Raw genomic sequence first — 25,842 nt, 5'->3', positions numbered from 1 at the left:
TTTGACAGTCCGTATTGTCTCTAAATATACAATATGATTAATGGCTAATGTAAAGCATGAAGTAGTCTATTCTGTGGTTAGTTCGCTGGTGTTATTACTGTTATGGTGATGCCGTAAAATTACAAAGTGGATTGGATTATAAAAAATAAATGTCTTTGCAGTTTTACATTTCTCTTTTAATAATCACCATACCTGAACTTGAGGAATTTACACGCCAATGATTCTCTGGGCATGGTAGATACACTTGCATTTTGTTTTGCACCTCAACATTTGATATAATGAAGTGGTTATCTGAGGAATTCAACTGCACGATTTTTTGGGATGAAGTTCTCTGTTTATCTGTGCAGCTGTGAAGTCTGTCATTTTCATACTTTTTAAAGGTTCCAGTTTATTTTCTTTGCTTTTTGACAAAAGTCCGTAGGGCCCATGATCTCCATGAAAATTTGATGCTCCACTGTGCCTCAAGGACACTCTTGGTGTGCCCTGAGACAAGGAGATTCTCCATTTCACCACCCTGTCTTCTTAAGGGGGCAGCCCCATAACTCCCTATGCATGATAGCATTATAGGTCGTGGAATGCATTAGTTGCACCTAGTGGTTGGGTTCTGCTCCTTAGTCTTCCCCTCTAATGTAAGACCAGCAGCCTGGGGCACATGTTGGGCTACCTCCCTTTTTAGGTCTCGCCTAGCGCTGCAGCACGCATGCGCTGCTCGCTCTGGCAAGATATATTGTAGATGAGGAGATTTCAGAAGGGGACTTGAAGCCCCGCCTATCATTTTCATTAGGTCCTGCCAGCGTTTATGCTAACCGCTGGCTTCCCATTGAAAATGATGCTTCTTGCCCTTTCTCCTTTTCATCCGGCCCATCCGGACTGGATCGTCTGCTTCACGGTTGTCGTGAGGCAATTTCTTATCTAAACTAGGCGTGTTATCTAAGCAAGCCGTGAAGCAGAGGAACCAGCACGGATGGGCCGTCCCAAAAGGAGGAAGGGCTGCAGGTAGGCACAACGTGCATTGCGCTGGCTTCCCCCACTATCCCGGCTCTCTTTGTCTGCCGGAATGCGCTGTCTGCGATTCATTCCCAATTCTACTGAATCTCCCGTACTTTTTTTGTCTCCACACCAGAAAACTCCTCCCTGGAAACAAGACACCAAACTCTAACCAGGGAAGAGACCGGAAATGAGGCAGTCAAGTTCAAGTACATAAGTCTTTATTTCGAATAAAATTCATAAAAGACCACAAAATAAAAATATTTACAAAATATCAACATTTTTGCATATTCCAAGGAACCCCAAATATAAAAAAAGGTTGCCCGTAGGCGACATACAAAATTTAAAAACACAAGTTAAGAAGAAGAATACAAGTTAATCAAAGCAGGGTTACACGTTCTTTGCACGTATCAGCCACATCCACCCCAGAAATTTAGCAACACAAATCACAGATTTTTCAGTGCGCATGTCGCGTAGTTTCAACAGGGCAGTGCGATTCTCTACACAATTTAAAGTTTTACAAATTGGTTGCAGCCATTTAAGTCGGGGCAACCGATATGCTGGGCACGCAAAAAATATATGGCCAATACTCTCAACCTGATCAGAGCAAAAAGGACACTTAGAGGTAGAAGACTTTGTCCATCTTGCAGTAAAGGAATTGATCGGCAACGTTCCCACACGAAACTGAAAGTACAGCTTGCGATCAAGGGCTTTGCATATCAAATCCCAAAAAGGCTCAAGGGATGGTATAATCTTATGTGATAAAAACAATCCCGTTAGGCTATTTTCTGATGAGAGTGAAACCAAAACAGATTTCTTTGCTGCCCAAAATAGCTCTTTAAACTCCACTTTGGAGGGGAACCTAGCACATTCCGGATGCAACCATAATTCAGAAAGGCCCATGGAGTCCAGAGTCTGTTTAACCTCCCGCAGCCAAGGGATTTTCATGGCACCCCACAATGATCTAATTTCACACAATTCGTGGGCAAAAAGGCTAAGCTCATGAGTAGTCCAGAGTCGTCGCCAGAAGGCGACAAGCCGGTACTGTGCCATCTCATCCAGAGGTCTACAACCCAAATCCAAAAGCAAGGGTTTTATGGGTGTAGATTGCGGAAGCCCAACTAGACTCCGAAGGAACCTATTCTGTGCTATAGTCAATGCTGTCAAGCTTTTGTAACCCCAAATGTCCGCACCGTACAAAATGGCTGCGTTAACCTTGGCCTCATAAATTTTTAAAGCTGGTGTAATGCGTTTTGTCAAGGTTTTTTTTTGTTCCTTTAGCAAGCAGCCAGTGAGGCGGACAAATTTTAGAATTAAAACCTCCAGCTGGGGATTCCAGTTAAGTTGATGGTCAAGAGTCACGCCTAAATAGGACATGACTTTGACCTGTTCAATAGGGACACCTTCTAATAAAAATGAACTTGTAATTTGTTTGTTTTTGTTAAAAACCATAAATTTCGTTTTATCAGCGTTAATCTGAAGGTCATTTTCAGAACAAAATTCTGCAAATCTATTTAAAGCTGCCTGGAGGCCACTCCGAGTCCTAGAGAGGAGCAGGGTATCATCAGCGAATATTAACATGGGGTACTTGGCCCCCCCCAGGGTGGGTGCATCAGTTTGAGTTTCATTAAAGAAGGCAACCACCCGATTAATAAATAGGAGGAACAGCGTGGGTGCCAACACACAACCCTGCCGAACCCCGCGTTCGACAGGGAAGTTGGCGGTTACCTGACCCTGCTTCCCCCATCTTACACGGGCAAAATTATCCTCGTGTAGACGCCTAACCAGCTCTAGAAGTTCAAGTGGAAGGCCCATAAGTCTAAGGGCATCCCATAACTTGGCCCTCGGAACCAGGTCGAAAGCCGACCTGAGATCGACAAAGGCGGCGTACATGACACCTCCGCCCAAGAGGACCACCTTCCAGTATAACATGGTAAGGCGAAACACCTGGTCTAGGGTGCTAGTACCTGATCTAAACCCTGCTTGCAAGGGGGAGAGTATATTATTCTGCTCCATCCACCCCTGAATTCTAGCTAGGGCCATTCTTGATACCACTTTCTGAATAGTATCTATCAAGCTGATGGGGCGATAATTTTTCGGAGAAGTTCGATCCCCTTTCTTGTGTACCGGAAGTATTTCAGCCCCTTTCCAGGATTGTGGCACCCTAGCTCCCGCAATAGAGTTTGCTAAAATTGTTATATAAGGGACCCATAATTCTATATTTAATTTAAAAAGATCTGCGGGAACAGCATCTATGCCTGGGGCTTTCCCAGGCTGGACTAAGTGTAAGGCATGTTCGGTGTCAGAAAAACAGAAGTTAAGAACATCCCCATAAACTTCTAGTGAGGTCCCCACTACAGACTCAGTAGCTAAATGAACGATGTTAGGGTCTTTAAACTGAGTGGAAAAGAATTCCACCCAATCATCAGAGGAAACATAATTTTCCGGAGTAAGTGAGTCAGAGCCCCGACCCCACCTAACCAACTCCCAAAACTTAATCTGGTTGGATGATTCACAGGCTTTAAGGAGTTCCGTCCAATATGAATCGTCCCATTCCCTTTTGGCTTCCCAAATAACGTGTTTATAGGCCTGTCGGGCTGTCCTGATTTCTGGGGTATTTCTAGATTTAACAGCAGCGATTAGTATACTATGGGCCTCTCGACAATTTTTAGTATACCAACCTTTGGGTTGCTTCACTTTCTGTTTTCTATATGGCCTAGTAAGCAGTTCTTTAATGGCCGCAAAACATGTCTCGTGAAGATCAACAATGGTGGGCTTAGCCCTGTCGTCGTCAGGTGAAAATGCAAGCATCTTATCTCTGGTTTCAAGGGCAAGATTTTCTATTTGACTGACAAGCTCCTGATCTACTATGACCCTCGGCCATTGGACTCGTCTTCTATTGTCACTTAGAACCAGATCTGATGTAATGCAGGCTGTTTCAGCCTGGGGGGGTGCTAAGCCCGGGACCTTAAATACAAATAAGAGTGGATCATGATCACTCTCTGGCCTTATTTCAATTGACATGTCCACTACTGTGTCCCAGGAATCGATATTGACCAAGATATAGTCAATACGACTCACACCAAGCCCATTATTGAAAGTTGGGTTGCCCACCTTATCAGATAGGCAACGCCCGTTCACTGCACGGAACCCCCATTCCAAACAGAAACCAAGCCAGTGGAGGGCAGCCTCTGTTCCCTTAACTCCCTTAGTTATAGCCAGCGGGGGAATATTCCAGACAGAGTCATCCTCCAACCCTATATCCTCACCTAGATTCATAATAGGTTCAAATGTGCAGTTCAAGTCACCAGCCACCAAAACGAGCTGGTCACTTTTCTGCTCATTTAGGAAGGCTTCCAAGTCATTAAGGATGGGTTGTTTTTTTCCACCCTGGCAACCCCTGGCATAGATATTAATTAAAAGGATGTCCTTGCAGTTCTCCTTGCGCAATAGCAGACAAAGGAGATCGGGGTTCTTCACCTGGATTTCCTTCACACTAAAACAGAGTGAGTTTTTTACCCAAATTGTTAACCCACCTGAAGGCCTGCCCCTAAGACCCTGCAAAGCAGGTATATAAAAGTTTAGAAAACCTACTCTAAACAGGGGATCAACTGACCAGGTTTCCTGGAAAACGATGATATCATGAGTGATGATGAAATCGACCCAATCATCGTTGTCCAGGCGACCCCTTAAACCTGCTATGTTCCAAGATGCCATATTTATTGGGTTAGCTGGATTACTAAAACTGGAGGTCGCAGGGTGTCCCGGAACTTCAGACTCAATCAGAATACGCTCACCATCGATGTCCACTGGAAGTAATAATCCCGATGGCATCGTGGTGCATTCTATACTAGGTGCTACCCGGGAAGGCAAGCTGAGATCTACTGGATGCTTAAGAGCAACCCCCCCCCCCCTGTCAGTCAACCTCATCCAAACAGCCAAACATGTTACAGGTAGGCACACCTTGCCATCCAGTGTTCTGTGTGGGCCCACTGTACCCAAAACCTCTAAGCCTGGGCTTTTGAACAGTCATCCAAGACCCACCCATATCAAATTGCCGTTGAGGGGGATAAAAAAAGGTAAGGGGTCTAACAACGATTGACTGATCACCTTCGTAATGGGGCCATGAGCAAAGGTGCTGTGCAGTATTGGGATCAGCGAATGACACCACTATACAGTCACCAGTAATGTTTTTATAAGTGCGTCCAACCCATGGTACTCTTCGCACCATTAAGACCTGGCTTCTTAGGTGACTAGGTATCTGTTTGTTCTTGTTTAGCCAGTGGATGACCTTATTTTTAAGAGACCAAGGGTCCTCTTTTGTTTGATGGCCAAGAGAAGGAACGCCAGTTAATATGATGACATATGAGCTCGCCTCAGGAGGTAGATCAATATATCCACCACGAAAATTTGGTCTACTAGATTCTAACGGTGGACAGTTTTTATTAATCAAGTCGTTAGAACGTTGTACAACAGGTTTTAAGCTAGGTTTTGGACGTGTTGTATTCTGTGATGTGGTAGTGTGAGCCCTCGCCTTTGGTGGAATTGTTGTTTTAGCGGGGCAAGCTTGTTGTGTGGGTTTCGGTGGTATTGGGTCCTGAGGCATAGAACAAAGGCTAAGATTAGAAGAGTTGATGGCACTATCTCCAACAATTGTGCGAGGTTTTGGCACAGGTTTGGGGTTCGTGGTGGGGGGGGCAGGTGGGTCTGCCACAAGTGGCTGTGGCATCAAGCTCCCATCCTGTATGACCCCAGCTTCCATTTGCTTAAGACTAAAGCTAGCCAATGTAACAATAGTTTTGTCCATTTCTAACAAATGGTTTTCCATACGGGAGAGTCGTAGTTCTAGGGGAGTAAGTAACTTTTTGAGCGTGTCCCAAACTGTTTGTAAAAATTCCTCATCCCTCCTTCTGTCCCCCTCAACCTCACTCAATCTACACTTGTTTGGTACTATGTTATTGTTGACCTGGGAATTTTCCACTAAGGATTCAAACTCTACATCACTTGGGGCAAAACTAATGTCACTACCAAGTGGAGCAGGTACAACTTTATCTTTTGCATCCTCTGTCCCTAGTATACCCAATGGACGTCGATTATTAAAAAACTGGGAACGGGCAATCCTTGCCTTTTTACGAGCAAAGGTAGACCTTGCCAGAATTTTTTTCCGCTGGAGGGCAGCCTTTCTAGCGATAGCAGCTGACCTGGGCATGACAATTTTCCCCGGTGATTTTTTCCCTGCCACAAAAATGGATGGTACAGGCACCTCTGAAGCGGTTGGAATAGAAACCTTAACTTGCTTAAGAGGAGATACGGGTGGCGGGTGATGCATTTCAGCCATTGTAATCAAGGGGCGAGGGCCAGCTGGACGCTCGGGAGTTAGTGCTAAGGCCAGCTTTCCCAGGGACGATTTTTTGGAGGAAGCAATGTCCATAGACAGTTTCCGAGCAGCATCTAATTCCAAGGAAACCCTGTGCTGCATTTTATTTATTTCAGCATCAATGGCCAAGTTAGTCTTTGTGAGGAAATCGTCCAGAGTCCCACTAGGTTTTTTGAGACCCAAGGCAGTTTTGCTCCGACTACCCCGTGAGCACATTATTAACACAACAGAGGACAAGAATACACAGTGAAATTAACACTAATAACAAAAAAGGTAATATAATGAAACCAAGGGGGGTAGCCCAGCCCAGCCCTCTTAGACCTCGAACGGCCTCAAACGGCCCGCTCTTAGCCCGGTCTTCGCCCCGGCGCTGCGTCCCGCGCTGCGGGAGACAAACACTGTTTATAGTAACTAAGATTAGGCGGAGGGTGGAGCTACAGGGAGAGCGGACCGGAAGGTGGACTCGGTCTCGCAGGGACACCTGGGATAGGTAGTCCCTGCACGCTCGCAGCCCTGTAGCCTTGCTGGTCCCTCTGTCCAAAGCGAAGTGCCCCCACAGTAACAGGCAGAGTCTAAACAAACGAAGCGGCACCCGCGGAGCGGGTGCGGCGAGCTTCTCACTCAAGGCAGCAGAAGGCAGGTGAGCGCGAGTCCCACAAAGCGCTGACGGTGAATGGTGTCCCAAAGGTCAAGGGCTGTTCCAGGTGATTTTAACAGCACTCCGAGGGGCAGAGGGCGGAGCTACAGGGAGAGCGGACCGGAAGGTGGACTCGGTCTCGCAGGGACACCTGGGATAGGTAGTCCCTGCACGCTCGCAGCCCTGTAGCCTTGCTGGTCCCTCTGTCCAAAGCGAAGTGCCCCCACAGTAACAGGCAGAGTCTAAACAAACGAAGCGGCACCCGCGGAGCGGGTGCGGCGAGCTTCTCACTCAAGGCAGCAGAAGGCAGGTGAGCGCGAGTCCCACAAAGCGCTGACGGTGAATGGTGTCCCAAAGGTCAAGGGCTGTTCCAGGTGATTTTAACAGCACTCCGAGGGGCAGAGGGCGGAGCTACAGGGAGAGCGGACCGGAAGGTGGACTCGGTCTCGCAGGGACACCTGGGATAGGTAGTCCCTGCACGCTCGCAGCCCTGTAGCCTTGCTGGTCCCTCTGTCCAAAGCGAAGTGCCCCCACAGTAACAGGCAGAGTCTAAACAAACGAAGCGGCACCCGCGGAGCGGGTGCGGCGAGCTTCTCACTCAAGGCAGCAGAAGGCAGGTGAGCGCGAGTCCCACAAAGCGCTGACGGTGAATGGTGTCTTTAAACACTGGTCGCATAAACACTCACCAACAGCAGGAACAGAGCGGGCAGCCCGGCCATGGCAGCAATCTCACAGCTCAGGGAGGAGCCACCTCTCTGGTCTCTATACTCCGGCTTTCACAGCGGCTATATGGGGGCTCTTCAAAGAACCCACACAGGAGTAAAATGGAGCCACCTTCACTCAGCCTCAGTCGCCAGGGAATGAGAGGCAGTTCCAGAGGGTGGGGCAGGGCCAGCGCCAGAACCCTACCCTCACCTGCGACATGACATCACGCGGTGCAGGTAAAGGGATACCTCACAGCTTGCAAATCACCAGCCTCTCCTCGCCCCGTGACGCATTCCTTATTCCTTCTTGCAGTCCTGCACCCATGTCGGGAGGCAGGTGATCAGTAACAACCCTGGAAATAGGGGTCGCTGCTGACGGCAGTAATTCTTGAAGGAAAGCAATTTAAGGGATACCTTTTCTGTCCACAAGTGAAAAGAAGTAAGCCACGGAGCTCGAGTTCGCCACCAACTGCTACAGATTATTAGTAGTGATGGCAATCCCCCAGCCTTCCCCCACCGTTGCGGCACTGAGAGATGAGAGGTGTCAAAACTCAAACTAGTGCCCACAGCTTTGGAAGCTTTGAACTTTATTTTAATGGTGTTACATAGAGAAGGTAGAGACTGATGTTTTCAAATATATCTTTATAAAATATAAACTCTGATAATTTTTAGAGAAACTGTTTAAAGCCCAGCTAGTGTCTTATGTATTAACATCAAACGTCGATTTCCATTAGTTTTTAAGAAAGGCGACCCTCTTATCTGGAATTAGATAAACGAACAGGCTGACAGTGTTACCTTAGAAGTTGGGCATTATCGATATGCAAAGTAGAAAAACAGTAGACATACCTCCATATATCTGAACATAATGTATCTGGGACATCCTTGTCGACATCTGTACTGCTCCGCCCTCAAACAACCCCACCCACACAATAGAATGTTACTTAATGTGCCTCATTGTTAACAAATTTTAATTGTACCCCTCCGCAATAACCTGCATACATACAGGCAAGATCGCTGACTGACTTGCACATTATATTTTTTACATATGACGTACTGGAACGTTTGACTGCCAAAGAAACAAGCATTGGCATAGCCAATAGTTCTCGCCTTTGGGACCTTATAAGTGTTTAGCCATGCAACAGTTGATGTTGTTGCACCAAGGATATGATGCTGCATAACTAAATACTTATAAGGTCCCAAAGGCGAGAACTATTGGCTATGCCAATGCTTGTTCTTATTTGAGGAACGGGAATGTTTGAAAATATTATGTGAATAGATTATGCAAACAGCGGATTTTGTGCAAATGAATATAGTTTGCTGCTGGTAGCACAGTACACCTGTTGTTAGACTTAACTTGTAGATATAATATGAGAATAGCTTTGCAAGATGGGGGATGGGTACTGGCCAGAAACAACAAGTATTTGCAATGCAATCGGTCTCACCTTTGGGACCTTATAAGTATTCCTTCATGCAGGCATAGACTAAATACAATAAATAACAATAGAAATATTCAATTAAGTCATGCTGATCAAAAAATTAATTGAGTTTTTCTGCTTTAGCAAAATATGCTCTTACCATTAAACTGCAGAGTGCCAATACTATTGACTTCAGAGAGATAACCAACTCTGCCACCCATTAGTGTTTTAAACAAATCATTCTCTTGGTGGGCGAAGAGGGCACCCTCACTCCTTTGATTGATATAGTTATTATAAATGACTTGTTCCGTGGCAGCACAAACCTTCATTTGCATAAGAGCATAGCAATTTCTTCAGAAAAATAAATTCAGTTGCTCTTGCTGGCAAAGGAGTAGGTTTATAGTGCGCCAAATCTGCAGATGCATTAATTCATTTCACTTTTATGCCATTGAAGATGTTAATCATGCGCTTTAAATAGCAAAGATTGCTGTCCACTTAAAGAGAAGTCTTAAAAAAATACAGGAAGGGAAAAATGAAAACAATGGCAGTGCTGTTTACTACTGAACGGCATAAGTCGACTTCACTGGCTAGCACCACATAGAACAAAGTGATAAAACATACAAACACTGTATTTTTTTAGAGAGAGCCATATTGAATTTATAGACAGTGGAATGAAAGAGAAACAACGGCGGTTCCCAGAGAAGAAAATATAAGCATTATTTTAGGTTTTCACTGAGTGACACTCGTGCTCTCTGTTTTGTATATTTCCAGCCTCGACTCACAGACAGACCAAGAACTGCTGTTAACAGAAGTGTCAACCCCAGGCCGGAAGCCACATAAAATATCCTGCCAGCCTCCGAATCTGGAGCACGGCATGTCTGTTGCATGTTTACAGCGTTGGGATTTTAAGAGACTTTGTGGAGCGCACATATAGAACGCTTATCACAGACACTGCAACACTGCTAACACTCCACTTGTATAAAAGGGATATAGGGCCATATGTATCATAGTTCCATTTTGCGAATTCTAAATAGCGATTTTTAAGGAATCGCTATTTAGCTCTATTTTGGTTTCATCAAACGTAGGGATATTCATGTCTCTTTCACAAGCTAGGCAATCATTAATAATCTCCGTTTTGCGAGGCATGTGGATTAGCCAAATAGAATACCACATTTTCCCAAGTCAGTTTGGGTTCCTAAGAGACCAGGTCTTCTGTATTTTTGTTACCTACAATTCAACAGATTGATTTCGTGCCGGCACATGATTTCAGTTGATGTGATGCACAAACTAGTGTCTCTCACAGATTGCATGGCTTGCACTCGCTTCACGCTAGCAGTGTGAACTGTAGGGTGCAATTTGTGCTTCTTGTGGAGCCAGCTCACTGGATCTAGACTTTCAGAGCAGTTTATGTTTCTATAAATCACCCGTCAGCAAATTATGTCCATGCTTGATAAAATGAAAATATAGTTTTCGTTTTAAATTTTTTTTTTTATTTCACAGTTATTCATGACTGCTTACATTTGGCAGCACAAGTGCACTTTTTCCATATACAGCATTTCGGTTCACCCATATCTCCGGATCCTTTCCCCTTTTAAACTGCCTTTCGGGTAATCGCAAGCAAGGTAGAGCTTTGTTTTCTCGCTATCCATTGCATTTTATTAAACTACCCGCTAACTTTGATACTCCAAGGGCAGTGAGTCGTGGGTTACAGTATGCACCAGTCACCAAAAGTAAAAAAATAGGCCACCAAAAGTAAAAAATATAGTTTACACTCCATTAACTAAATCTTTCTGAATTCTTTTCGGCTTTGTTTATAATTAATGGTTCCAGTTAGTCCAAAATGTGAAATCTGATTAATGCTCCTCGACCCCTGTGTCAAGAAATTGTAATCAGTGCCTACTTGTACAGTAGCAGCAGAGATGTATTCATATTCAAAACGCCCTTATTTAACATCATTACCCATTTGCGAATAAACAACACATTCTTTTAAATAGGAGTGGAATAAAAAGGATGAATGGATGGTGTCCTGTGACTGCAGCGACTGGCTCAGTGCCTGTATGCATGTGGTGGCATATTAATGATATTCTTTCTCTGAATGCCAAGAATGTGTTTTTGTAATTTTTTTCATTCTTTCCACATATGGTCTAACCGGTCAGGCACCAAAGCGCACAGCAGAAGCCAGAGATCTTAACAGTGATAATGTTTCCATGATTTTGTTAGTGATTTATAAGCAGTAGAATTCCGAAATTACCTCCGCATCTAATCAGATTATGGGTTATAGCTTCAAATTTAACTTGTTAAAGGTTTACAATGTTCAAGAAGAGAATACCATTAAGCAAGGCTGACATTTCTTCTAACCTCTTTAATGCTAAGGCTCTCCTTCTCAGACCTATTGTTGAGCAATTTTGTGGACAATTAGGGACAATTTGAATTTACATGTTTTAATCTATTGTTTCAACTGATATCGAAGCCAAATGTAAACTCTTTCTTTCTATGTATTGATGATTTACGGCATGATAGGGACAAAGGTATTAACTAAAAGTTTCAAAATGTATGTTTTGTTAAAAAATGCTGTTTCAACTATTAATGTGGTTTCTTTTCTAAAAGTGTAATCGGCATTTTGTTTACTGTGCAAAGATGTATCTTTTTCAGCTTTGTAAAAGAGGCAAAGAGAAACAGTGTTGCACTTGCTGGATATTGTTTCCTGCTTTTTGTTATTTCAATTGCTTACAAGTAGGGCTCCCGGTTTTATGTTATTTATTTTTTCGACATTTCCGTCTTTATTTATCCATATTTATTTTGTGTTTTCTGTATAAATGAAGCTGCAATGGGTATTGTTCCACATATATTTGACTGAGAAGTGTATGCTCTCATTTGAATGTCCAAAAGGTTTCAGCAGTATACAGTGCAATAGCGTTATCTGACAACAATTGCATTGAAGAATAGCATAAAAAACTGTAGATCTGCACTCAACTGAGCTTAGTTAGGAAATCTATTGTCATTTTTCATCTCCCCTACCTCTCAATCTGTACACCTATTGACCTGGCACTCATGATTGACAGTAGGAAAAATCATCCAAAGAAGCCCCATTTTCCGTATTTAAAAATAAATACAGACCGGAAAATAAATAGTTTTTTGCCTGTATTTATCCGTAAACATCAGTAAAAACTGAAAACCGGGAGCCCTACTTGCAAGCTAGGTGGGGAAATAGGTATGTTCCCATAATTAAATACAGTAAACGGTACATTTTTGAAAAGTAGGATAAATTCTGATGGAGGAAGAGGTCATTTGTGTAAATAGTTAAAGGTTTGTCCAAAGAAAGTAATTGCTGAATCTAGAAAAATGTAACATCAATGGGGGCAAAAAGAAACAAACATCTGAAACTTTTTGTATTATAGACCAATGTTTAATCGCTAGATTTTCTAGCCACTGAGATCTATTGGCTTGCAGTTAGTCCCAAAAACCTTTGATTGACAAGCCAACGTACGGTTTGTGACTTATCCTGATTTTCCATTGTGTACAAACCAAGCATTGCTTAATAATGAAAAAATGAATATAGATTGGGTATCGCACACATCTTTGCATTTTTTTTTTAAATGTACTCAAGAATCTGAGTTTAGAGTTGTCTTTTATGCTATTACAAATTCTGGGTTGCCCATTATACCAGGTGATTGTGATGGAATTCTTGCAAAGGTTTTTTTTGTAGGCATTGGTAATAAGAAGGCATATATTTTGTTAAAATAAAAACAAAATGTCCTACCATGTTCCCACGATTCTTCTTATAAAAACAGTGCCCCACATGTGTAGACGAGTCTAACTCATGGGTCAAAAAAGGAACGAAATGGCCAATGGAGTCTAAGAAGCTGAAAACGTAGACTTTTGTTATGAGGAATTGCTTTGATAATTGTGCCTGCGGTTAGCTAAACTCGGGAAATCCTACCAACTAGAAATTAGAGAGACAGGACAGCAGAACCAACTATGGTGTTGCTTGCATAGATCCAACTACGTTTTTTTCCTCAAAGCCCAATAAATATCGAACTATGGATTAAATACACATTTTCCTCACATTTACATGATTTATCACTTCGAAATATTTGGACAGCAGCCAATACTGTCATCCTGTATTTCCATACTCCTTTAGTTAGGAAAGTAAACCATGCGTTTGGTGAGTGGACTCATTATACGGACAGTTAAGACCCAACATCACAGCCATGTCAGTTGGAGATGCCCAAAAAATGTCGAATTATTCAGTGGATGCTGGCTACAGCATTTGTGCCTAAGATCAGCCTCTGCACAGGCAACACTACTGCGATATTTTTTTAATCTAGAGGACAAAGCGAATCCTGAGATATATGATTTAACCTACTGCCCACTGCTTCTCCTACCCAGAATCCCCATCCGACATCAAGCGAAGTGTATAAGACATATTTTCTTACATTTATGTAATGAAAACTCCAGCATACATTTCCTACAACAAATGTCCTGCCATCCGGTGTAACCCCCACATGTATACATGGGCTTAGTATACTAGACAGGAAAGGACTTAAAAGGCAACCATGTTTACTGTAAGTTGAAAGAATAGTAGTCCTAAAATTCTATGGGTGGAGGCTGCAATATTTGGAGAGACGTCACCTGACACTAGGGGAAATCGTCTAACTCCCAAGCATTTCTTGGTTTCATGCATGCTCTATCTTCCTCGATTCCACTGAGTTAATTTTGAAAAATGCCTTGGATTCATAAGTATTCATTGGGTCTCGTCGACTTCAGGTCCATGTCTGCAGCCGTCATCCATGGCAGTTGTGAAGCAATAGGTTTTTGCTAACCAAAATCTGAGAGTTGCATGGCATATTGGGTACGAAAAAGTGCCTACATCAGTGCAGACCTCACCTCGCAGGATTGCTCTGGGACTCTAGTTTTTTATAATGTCTTAGTTGGAAAGATACTTCGGTCCCCGCCGACCCGATAGTATACAGCCATCCACCATGTGTACTTTCAGGCTACAGTAACCTATGGAGAAACACAAACCCAATGCCAATCTTTGACCGCATTCACTTAGTGGATTGTGAATATCACACTGCCAAGGTGGGTCTTGTGAAAAAAGGCAGAAAAGTGGATAAAGGTAGTTCAGTAACCTTGCGACAACACCATTCAGACTGATGACATCCTTTCTGTGATATTTCCAGGTCTTCTCTTTGATGTAGATCTCGACAAGTGCACACTGTAAGTAGGGGTAAGTGCAACATATTATGGAAACACGGTGAAAATCATGTCTTCCTGTTTTTCTGGTTGCATAAAGGATGTACCTATTGTTATGTTACAGTAATTTGTTAAGCGCACGAATACCAAAGGTGTCTTGGCGCCAGCAATCCTGAGTAAATGGACCTTTCCCTAGGTAATGAATAGCCAAGTTTTAAGTTCCGTCCTGTAGGCCATTAAAGGAAAGGCCTTATACGGATCGGTAGGATATTCCAAAGCTTGATGGATCTTGCTCTATAGCTTCGGCCACCCCAGTTGGCAATCCGTACCCTGGGTAGTAGCATAAGTGTTGCCCCTTCCGAATTAAGGGGTGTATTGGGGGAGTACTATTTCAATGACCGCCTCAAAAACTGTGGGCCTATGTTGTGCAGCGCCTTATAGGTGATGCATAAGGCCTTGAATTTGATGCAACTTCTTACCGGAAGTAAGTGCAAATTATGAATGTCCTTAGCCACAGATTGTTCACACAAACAGCAGAATCTCCATAGTGAGGTTGTCAAAGTCTAAAGACGTAGATGTGTTTCAAGTGAATGTTGATTAAAGGACAGCTAAACAGTCACTTGAGCGAGCCTGCCTCATCATGTTGACCTATCCTGACTGCACCAAGTGATCTCTCCCAGGGACTATTTTCATGATGTTGATCATGGTGTGTATGTCCATCGGTTTTTGCACAATTGAACATAGCCAAGCAACAACTATAATTCAGTGTCACAAATCACTGGCTACGATCTTCCACTGGCTCTCTCAGAATGTAATTATATTAATATGACCTGATGTGTGTGAATGCATGATCACACCACATTTACCGATTACAGGGAATTCTGGTATTTATCATTATGCACATGTGAGGGAATTGTGCTTTTTGCCCACAATAATATGTTTGTAGGGCATTGAGAATAAAGAAAATGTGTGTGATGCTTGCAAGTCCTACATCCTTAAATTCTCCAGCATCTCATGTTGTAGAGTTTTCTAGGTGCTAGCAAACTTGGATCCAAACACTGCAACCGTCTCACTTCTGGCATCGAAGTGTCAAACTGCATTCAGCATTCTCAACATATGGATGCAGTTTTTGTATGGTCCTCTCCACTGTGGTGTGACTCCCCCACACCCCCAACCTGTGTTGCCTCAGTCAAAGTGAGCGTCGGGATAGTTAAGTGAAGGGCACATGGGTACCAGACAGTAGTCCAGGTGGACACGTCTTGTTAAGTTCCCAGTAATAGAAAAAAAAGTATCCCTTGCAGTTAGTGTGTCTTCTCTTCCCTCTTGTCCCTTACATGAGTGACGTTTCTTGATCTGCTCCTTCAGTGGAACTAAAATGCTGGTGTGTGTAGAGGCCTTGTGCCAGCCATCTTTTCTTCTCACTGTGTTTCTGTGTTTTCATTACATAAAGCAGAAGGCATTTTAGGAATCCTAAAGAATAGGACCCTAGATCAGAGTGGGAGTAAGGGAGATAAGGATTACACACTCAACTGGCTCAGCATCCAATCAGCAGTATTTATGTCAATTGCTCCAACGCTTAAGATTAACTGTTTCAGGAAAAATAGTATTTTTTCCAAAATACTAGCCCTTCAGTTTTGCCCCCAAAACAGAGCTCTCTCAGACCCTCCTCACTAAAAAGTCTGTCATTTGTTTTAGGAGAGATCCTCCCTAACACATGCTTGAAAATTATTTATTATTGGCCCGCAAATACAAGCTTTTTAATTTCATCAAGTACTCATATATTGTACTGCCCCCACATTGAGAAAATCTGGCTCTCACGTCCATAAACAATAATCATGTGGCAAATATGCAAGTTTTAACCACCAAGTGTCACGAATGATCAGGCTAACCACGACATGTCAGGCGTAGTAAAATGTTAACAATAAACAAAGAAGGATCATGTTCTACTGGGGCAGACTAATGAGATGGGGCAGGTGGTGGCCAGATACAAGGAGGTGCTGGTCACCAAATGCCAAGGGAAAGGAACTACACACATACGCAAATGCGTACAGAAAACTGTGCATGCATAAAACACACTCGTACTACTACCTCTTCTCTCGTTTTCTAGCCTTCATGTGACCAATCCTGGGCTAAAAACGAACTTAAAGCCCAGTGACTCGGTCCCTCTGATGAGTGACACGTCCTGTTACTGTGCACTCCTGGAAAGCAAGTTGATGAAGTGCTGCATTATTGCAGCTTCCCATAAACTGCTGCATCTTTCTTGTCTAGAGTTCACAGCATGACAGTGTGGCAGCAAAAGGGGTTCAGTATTTGGGAGATGTGGTGGAGTTGGGTAGTTGTCAGGAGGCCCCATTATTTTATTTGTGTGGTGCCTGTTGGTACAACACCACTGGTGTAGGTGGATTAGAGTCCATTTCCTTGGTCTTCCCATACATCGGAGCCTGAAGCCCATAGACACCACACTGCAGATAGTTATTTTTTTTGGTTTGAAGGAAAAAATTGAAAATAGATGCAAAAACAATTAGTAAACAAAAAAGCCCAAAATATTGTGAATCAAAATGTCATGCATACATAAAAATATACATTGTAATCAAATATATTGTGTCTGCCACTAAAGGAAAGGTGGGAGGGGTACACAGCAACAGCAAAGTGTGTTGTAAGTTTAAAAATAAAAACAGGAGGGGAACACACTAAAAACCTGGCTTGGAGTGAACGGGTAAGTGGTCTTTGGCTTAAGAACAGTGATTAAAAAAAACCCCAGTGGTTTTGGGAGTCCCCCACCCTCTGAAGTACGACACTTATACAGCCCACAATGTGAGGAAGATTTTGAAGGGCGAAGGTTCAACCAAGTCGGAGCCCAGACCTTAAAAAACAACAAGACATATTTTTACTGCAAAATTGTTTAATTTGCATGAAAAATAATGCCTCTGATGCTTTTTACCTGATTACTCTACACAATTTTTGCAAGCAGCCTTTATAACCACGACTTACTGATATAAGATATTTTGTTACACAACAAAATATTTGGAGTGGACTTCAGTAACCATTACTGTCTTGGGGCTGTACCTCCCCATCGAATCTCTTGGTTGGCACATTTGTGATGTATTTCCAGTCTGCCTCCTAGGTGACTGCAATGCTCACTAAACACCAGGGATATTTCTGTTGCATAACACAATATTTAGAATCTGGGGATTCACCCAAATGTGGCCTTAGATGTGGGCTGGAAAGCCCACCCAGACACTTGAGATAAGTTTTCTTTTCATATTAAAACAAATGGAGAGGAGGACCACTCTCTTCTTGTATTGGGCTGTTCCCTCACCCCCTGAGTCCTTAGTGGGACTCAATGGTGTGTTGGTTCAAGTAGATGGGATCTGGCCCGCACACTATTGGCCCCCAGAACTCGGCTCTCCACCTATTCCATCTCCCTCTGTAAAAAGCCTAGGGGCGATCATTGGCAAGGATCTCTCCCTAAAACCCCAAGTAGGCACGGTTGTGTCCTCCTGCTTCTTCCAGATCCGTAAGATCAGGAAGATTAGTCGGATGCTTACCCAATCGGCTTTGATCCAGGTGGTGATAGCCCTGGCACTATCTCTCTTGGACTATGCCAACTCCATCTGTTTAGGCCTTCCACTCTTCCTAGGCAAATGTCTCCAACTGGTCCAAAATCAGGTGGCCAGATTGATCCATCAGCAACAGCGTTGGCAATCGGCCAGACCCCTGCTAATAAAACTTCACTGGCTCCCAATCCCCCAACGAGTTGCTTTTAAGACGGCCTGCATGATTTTTAAGTCCCTTCACGGCCGCAGCCCCCAATTCATTAATAACCTTCTACCTAGGTACATCCCCTCCCGCAACCTCTGCTCCGCCAACCTCCATCTCCTGGCCACCCCCTCCTTCAAGCTTCACAGCCAGGGCGGACGCAGGTTTGCGACTCTGGCCCCCAGACTTTGGAACTCCCTTCCATTGGAAATCCGGTCCTGTAACAATCTCCTAAATTTCAGGAGATTGCTCAAAACGTGGCTATTCACACAGGCCCACGTATAACCTCTGTTGTCCCCGGCACTTGCTATACCTAGCGCCATGAAACCTCTCGGTGTACGCGCGCTCTATAAGAAATTTTTAACATGACATAACACCCTCCTGATGCCCGTGTTGCTTTTTCCCTCCCACTGCCCATATTGCTTCTTCCCTCCCACCCTCCCGTTGCCCGTGTTGCTTCTTCACTCTCACCCTCCCGTTGCTCGTGTTGCTTTTTCACGCCCACCCTCCCGTTGCCCTTGTTGCTTTTTTAAAAATATTTTTTATTGAAGGTTTTTTCCCATATAGCACAGCACAGCATACACAATAAGAGAAAAAATAAGTAAATAAATAAAATTAAAAATTAAAAAAGGTACACACATTGTTTATTTATCCATACAGAATAGATTGTTCCCAAGTAAAGAGAGAAGTGAAAATGATTTAGCATAATCAGTCGTAAATACCATAAAGGAAAACTCTTGCTCGTATATTCCATTAGCACAGAGCGGGATCTACCCGTATATCGTTACTAGGACCCCTCCACTATACCTCCACCCTATCCCCTTTCCACAGCATCAATGGTTTCCAAATCTTCTTACCTAATGCCCTACCCCTTTTACCTTTCCTTTCATATATCCCTTTTTCGAGATTGTAAACCGCCAAAAGACAAGCAAGCCAATGCTGCATAGCTGGGGCAGTCTTTTCCAGCCATGTCCTAGCGAGCAACAATCTTAAAACAGCCATAGCTAAGAATAGAAATTCTTCGTACATGCTATTATATTCTGTTGCTACACCTAACAACATTAACTCTGGAATTGCGGACATGTAGAAAAGATATGTATAATGTCCGCTTCTGGTGCAGCACAACGAAAGCACGTCGTCCCTGAAGTGCCGCCCCACTGAGCTATTCTAGCCGGGGTATAGTAGAGCGAGAAGAGCGTTTTGTAATGCTGAGATTGCAGCGGGGCTGAACACAACACTGTACAACCTAACTCCAGGGAATCTTGAAATCTAGCCATCTCGATCCCCAGCTTATTCGCCCATTTACCACCATCCTTCTCCATATCATCTGGCTTAGTAGTAACCAGATTTGCGTATACACTGCGGATTGTCACCCCCTCCCATTCCTATCAGGTCCAATATGCAATTGTTATTAAATCCTGCCACTCCCCCCGTATATTACACAAAAAGCTGCGTACCTGCAGGTATTTAAAAAAACTGTTCCTACTTGTATTAAACTTATCCCGCAGTTCCACAAATTGAACAATCCCCTGGGGGCCCATCAAATCACCCAGTTTTCTAATCCCTTTCCCTGCCCATTCTGCCATGACTGAATCTGAAAAGATTTCTAAGAGAAGGGATCTGTTTTTATAGAGCCGAGTATATCTATTATATCTTCTTAATCCCACTCTCTTCAAAAAGGCCTCCCATACTTTGTATGCAGCCTGTACTGTCTTGAATCGTGTCCTTTTAAAGTAGGATGAGTCCAGACGATTAAGAAATGCGTTCTCCGCTTCAATCCCGAGAACAGTGGCATAAACCTTGGTGGAATTGGCTGTGATCCTTGGACCCAGCCCTCCCCCTCCTATTAATCCCTGAATATATTGTAATGTAGCCGCCCAGTAATACAATCTGAAATCTTGTTGCTTTTTCCTGCCCTCCCCGTTGCCTGTGTTGCTTTTTTCCACCCACCCTCCCATTGCCCGTGTTGCTTTTTCCTGCCCTCCCCGTTGCCCATGTTGCTTTTTGTTGCCCGTGTTGCTTTTTGTTGCCCGTGTTGCTTTTTCCCGCCCACCCTCCCATTGCCCGTGTTGCTTTTTCCCGCCCACCCTCCCATTGCCCGTGTTGCTTTTCCCCGCCCACCCTCCCATTGCCCGTGTTGCTTTTCCCCGCCCACCCTCCCATTGCCCGTGTTGCTTTTCCCCGCCCACCCTCCCGTTGCCCGTGTTGCTTTTCCCCGCCCACCCTCCCGTTGCCCGTGTTGCTTTTCCCCGCCCACCCTCCCGTTGCCCGTGTTGCTTTTCCCCGCCCACCCTCCCGTTGCCCGTGTTGCTTTTCCCCGCCCACCCTCCCGTTGCCCGTGTTGCTTTTACCCGCCCACCCTCCCGTTGCCCGTGTTGCTTTTCCCCGCCCACCCTCCCGTTGCCCGTGTTGCTTTTCCCCGCCCACCCTCCCGTTGCCCGTGTTGCTTTTCCCCGCCCTCCCTCCCGTTGCCCGTGTTGCTTTTCCCCGCCCTCCCTCCCGTTGCCCGTGTTGCTTTTCCCCGCCCTCCCTCCCGTTGCCCGTGTTGCTTTTCCCCGCCCACCCTCCCGTTGCCCGTGTTGCTTTTCCCCACCCTCCCTCCCGTTGCCCGTGTTGCTTTTCCCCACCCTCCCTCCCGTTGCCCGTGTTGCTTTTCCCCACCCTCCCTCCCGTTGCCCGTGTTGCTTTTCCCCACCCTCCCTCCCGTTGCCCGTGTTGCTTTTCGCCACCGACCCTCCCATTGCCCGTGTTGCTTTTCCCCACCCTCCCTCCCATTGCCCGTGTTGCTTTTCCCCACCTACCCTCCCATTGCCCGTGTTGCTTTTCTCCACCCACCCTCCCATTGCCCGTGTTGCTTTTCTCCACCCACCCTCCCATTGCCTGTGTTGCTTTTTTCCCGCCCACCCTCCCATTGCCCGTGTTGCTTTTTTCCCGTCCACCCTCCCATTGCCCGTGTTGCTTTTTTCCCGCCCACCCCCCCATTGCCCGTGTTGCTTTTTTCCCACCCACCCTCCCATTGCCCGTGTTGCTTTTTTCCCACCCACCCTCCCATTGCCCGTGTTGCTTTTACATTGCCCGTGTTGCTTTTCCCCGCCCACTCTCCCATTGCCCGTGTTACTTTTCGCCGCCCACCCTCCCATTGCACGTGTTTCTTTTCGCCGCCCAACTTCCCATTACCAGTGTTGCTTTTCCCCGCCCACCCTCCCATTGCCCGTGTTGCTTTTCCCCGCCCACCCTCCCATTGCCCGTGTTGCTTTTCCCCGCCCACCCTCCCATTGCCCGTGTTGCTTTTCCCCGCCCACCCTCCCATTGCTCGTGTTGCTTTTCCCCGCCAACCTCACATTGTCCGTGTTGCTTTTCCCCGCCCACCCTCCCGTTGCCTGTGTTGCTTTTCCCCGCCCACCCTCCCGTTTCCCGTGTTGCTTTTCCCCGCCCACCCTCCCGTTTCCCGTGTTGCTTTTCCCCGCCCACCCTCCCGTTTCCCGTGTTGCTTTTCCCCGCCCACCCTCCCGTTTCCCGTGTTGCTTTTCCCCGCCCACCCTCCCGTTTCCCGTGTTGCTTTTCCCCGCCCACCCTCCCGTTGCCCGTGTTGCTTTTCCACGCCCACCCTCCCGTTGCCCGTGTTGCTTTTCGCCACCCACCCTCCCGTTGCCCGTGTTGCTTTTCCCCACCCTCCCGTTGCCCGTGTTGCTTTTCCCCACCCACCCTCCCGTTGCCTGTTTTGCTTTTCCCCACCCACCCTCCCGTTGCCTGTTTTGCTTTTCCCCGCCCACCCTCCCGTTGCCTGTTTTGCTTTTCCCCGCCCACCCTCCCGTTGCCTGTTCTGCTTTTCCCCGCCCCCCCTCCCGTTGCCCGTGTTGCTTTCCCCCGCCCACCCTCCCGTTGCCCGTGTTGCTTTTTCCCGCCCACCCTCCCGTTGCCCGTGTTGCTTTTTCCCGCCCACCCTCCCGTTGCCCGTGTTGCTTTTTCCCTCCCATTGCCTGTGTTGCTCTTTTCTCCCATTGCCTGTGTTGCTTTTTCCTCCCATTGCCTGTGTTGCTTTTTCCCTCCCATTGCCTGTGTTGCTTTTCCCTTCCACCCTTCTGTTGCCTGTGTTGCTTAATTCCCTCCGACTGGCTTTTTACCTCCCACCCCCATGTTGCCTGTGTTGCTTCTTCCCACTCTCCTGTTGCCTGTGTTGCTCCTTCCCTCCCACCCACCCATTGCTCGTGTTGCTTCTTCCCTCCCATTGCCTGTGTTGCTTCTTCCCTCCCGTTGCCCGTGTTGCTTCTACCCTACCACCCTCCCGTTGCCTGTGTTGCTTCTTCCCTCCCACCCTCTTTTTGCCCGTGCTGCTTCCTGCCCACCCTCCCGTTGCCCGTGTTGCTTTTTCCCACCCACCCTCTCATTGCCCGTGTAGTTTTCTCCCCTCCCATTGCCCGTGTTGTTTTTTCCCCTCCCATTGACCGTATTGTTTTTTCCCCTCCCACCCACCCATTGCCCGTGTTGCTTTTTCCCCTCCCACCCACCCATTGCCTGTGTTGCTTTTTCTCCCTCCCACCCACCCATTGCCTGTGTTGCTTTTTCCCCTCCCACCCACCCATTGCCCGTGTTGCTTTTTCCCCTCCCACCCACCCATTGCCCGTGTTGCTTTTTCCCCTCCCACCCACCCATTGCCCGTGTTGCTTTTTCCCCTCCCACACACCCATTGCCCGTGTTGCTTTTTCCCCGCCCACCCACCCATTGCCCGTGTTGCTTTTTCCCCTCACACCCACCCATTGCCCGTGTTGCTTTTTCCCCTCACACCCACCCATTGCCCGTGTTGCTTTTTCCCCTCACACCCACCCATTGCCCGTGTTGCTTTTCCCCCTCCCACCCACCCATTGCCTGTGTTGCTTTTTCCCCTCCCACCCACCCATTGCCTGTGTTGCTTTTTCCCCACCCACCCATTGCCTGTGTTGCTTTTTCCCCTCCCACCCACCCATTGCCTGTGTTGCTTTTTCCCCTCCCACCCACCCATTGCCTGTGTTGCTTTTTCCCCTCCCACCCACCCATTGCCTGTGTTGCTTTTTCCCTTCCCACCCACCCATTGCCTGTGTTGCTTTTTCCCTTCCCACCCACCCATTGCCTGTGTTGCTTTTTCGCCTCCCCACCCACCCATTGCCCGTGTTGCTTTTTCCCCTCCCACCCACCATTGCCCGTGTTGCTTTTTCCCCTCCCACCCACCCATTGCCCGTGTTGCTTTTTCCCCTCCCACCCACCCATTGCCCGTGTTGCTTTTTCCCCTCCCACCCACCCATTGCCCGTGTTGCTTTTTCCCCTTCCACCCACCCATTGCCCGTGTTGCTTTTACCCCTCCCACCCACCCATTGCCCGTGTTGCTTTTACCCTCCCACCCTCCCGTTGCCCGTGTTACTTTTACCCTCCCACCCTCCCGTTGCCCGTGTTACTTTTACCCTCCCACCCTCCCGTTGCCCGTGTTACTTTTACCCTCCCACCCTCCCGTTGCCCGTTCTACTTTTACCCTCCCACCCTCTCATGTTGCCCGTGTTACTTTTACCCTCCCACCCTCCCGTTGCCCGTGTTACTTTTACCCTCCCACCCTCCCGTTGCCCGGGTTACTTTTACCCTCCCACCCTCCCGTTGCCCGTGTTACTTTTACCCTCCCACCCTCCCGTTGCCCGTGTTACTTTTATCCTCCCACCCTCCCGTTGCCCGTGTTACTTTTTCCCCTCTCAAAAAAAAAAACCTCCTGTTGCTTTTTCCCTCCCACGCTCCCGTTGCCCGTGTTGCTTTTTCCCCGCCCATCCTCCCGTCGACCGTGTTGCTTTTTCCCGCCAATCCTCACGTCGCCCGTGTTGCTTTTTCCAGCCTACCCTCCTGTTGCCCGTGTTGCTTTTTCCCCTCCCACACTCCCACTGGCTTTTTCCCACCCACCCTCCTGTTGCCTGTGTTGCTTCTTCCCTCCCACCATCCCCTTGCCCATGTTGCTTCTTCCCTCCCACCCTCCCCTTGCCTGTGTTGCTTCTTTCCTCCCACCCTCCCCTTGCTGCTTCTTCCCTCCCACCCTCCGGTTCCCCATGTTGCTTCTCCCCTCCCACCCTCCTGTTACCCGTGTTGCTTCTTAATTTGCCCATGTTGCTTCTTCCTCCCACCCTCTAGTTGCCAGTGTTGCTTTTTCCCTCTCACCCTCCCATTGTCCGTATTACTTTTTCCCTCTCACCCTCCCATTGCCAGTGTTGCTTCTTCCCTCCCACCCTCCTGTAGCCAGTGTTGCTTCTTCCTTCCCACCCTCCTTTTACCTGTGTTGCCTCTTCCCTCCCAGTGCCCGTGTTGCCTCTTCCCTCCTGTTGCCCACGTTGATTCTAATTTTTGCCTATGCGGCTTCTTCCCTCCTGCTGCCTGTGCTGCTTCTTCCCTCTCACCCTCCCGTTGCCTGTGCTGCTTCTTCCATCCCACTCTCCCCTTGCCTGTGCTGCTTCCTCCATCCCACCCTCCCGTTGCCTGTGCTGCTTCTTCCCTCCCACCCTCCCGTTGCCCGTGCTGCTTCTTCCCTCCCACCCTCCCGTTGCCCGTGCTGCTTCTTCCCTCCCACCCTCCCGTTGCCCGTGCTGCTTCTTCCCTCCCACCCTCCCGTTGCCCGTGCTGCTTCTTCCCTCCCACCCTCCCGTTGCCCGTGCTGCTTCTTCCCTCCCACCCTCCCGTTGCCCGTGCTGCTTCTTCCCTCCCACCCTCCCGTTGCCCGTGCTGCTTCACCCTCCCGTTGCCTGTGCTGCTTCTTCCCTCCCACCCTCCCGTTGCCTGTGCTGCTTCTTCCCTCCCACCCTCCCGTTGCCTGTGCTGCTTCTTCCCTCCCACCCTCCCGTTGCCTGTGCTGCTTCTTCCCTCCCACCCTCCCGTTGCCCGTGCTGATTCTTCCCTCCCACCCTCCCGTTGCTCGTGCTGCTTCTTCCCTCCCACCCATTTCCCGTGCTGCTTCTTCCCTCCCACCCTCCCGTTTCCCGTGCTGCTTCTTCCCTCCCACCCTCCCGTTTCCCGTGCTGCTTCTTCCCTCCCACCCTCCCGTTTCCCGTGCTGCTTCTTCCCTCCCACCCTCCCGTTTCCCGTGCTGCTTCTTCCCTCCCACCCTCCCGTTTCCCGTGCTGCTTCTTCCCTCCCACCCTCCCGTTTCCCGTGCTGCTTCTTGTCTCCCAGCCTCCCGTTGCCCATGCTGCTTCTTGTCTCCCAGCCTCCCGTTGCCCTTGCTGCTCCTTCCCTCCCACCCTCCCGTTGCCTGTGCTGCTTCTTCCCTCCCGTTGCCTGTGTTGCTTTCTCCATACCGTTGCCCATGATGCTTCTTCTTTAGTACTGTTACCCATGGTTCTTCTTTTCTTCCACCCTCCCATTGTCTGCGTTGCCCACTAAGACTGTCATGGAACTTACTTTCTAACTTTTAGCCCTACTTCACAGCAGCTGTGTTATTGGACAACATGCCTTATAAACCTTGTCAAAGTCAATAGCTCTCGCACAGGCGAGACCTGTTGGCTATGCCAATGTGTGTTACATTCTGACAGGAGGGTTTGTGCAGTAACATTTTATCTCCCTGAGCAAATGCAAACATGTCTGTTCACATTTTCGGACTAGGGCTTTTTATTTCATCCTAAACCGGTATTATATGTAATTCCGTAATTACCACATGCAAAGTGACTAGTGGTCTCAGATGAGACCCGGAGCAAGTCGTTGCTGGAGAACTATCTAAAAAAAGTGGTGAATGGCATGTGGAAATGCGTGAAGGAAAATTGATTCAAA

General features: G+C 47.0%; 1 protein-coding gene across 3 annotated transcripts in view; it reads left to right on the top strand.

Moving 5' to 3' along the window:
• The window catches only part of RRAS2 (RAS related 2), a 336,038-nt gene that overhangs the window by 281,451 nt on the left and 28,745 nt on the right, over positions 1-25,842 (top strand). The gene's annotated exons all lie outside the window — the stretch shown is intronic.

Source organism: Lissotriton helveticus, chromosome 3_1, assembly GCF_964261635.1.
Source record: "Lissotriton helveticus chromosome 3_1, aLisHel1.1, whole genome shotgun sequence".
NCBI classification, from domain to species: Eukaryota; Metazoa; Chordata; class Amphibia; order Caudata; family Salamandridae; genus Lissotriton; species Lissotriton helveticus.
The sequence above is the reverse complement of the archived record's forward strand: the minus strand, read 5'-3'. Positions and strand labels throughout refer to the sequence as shown.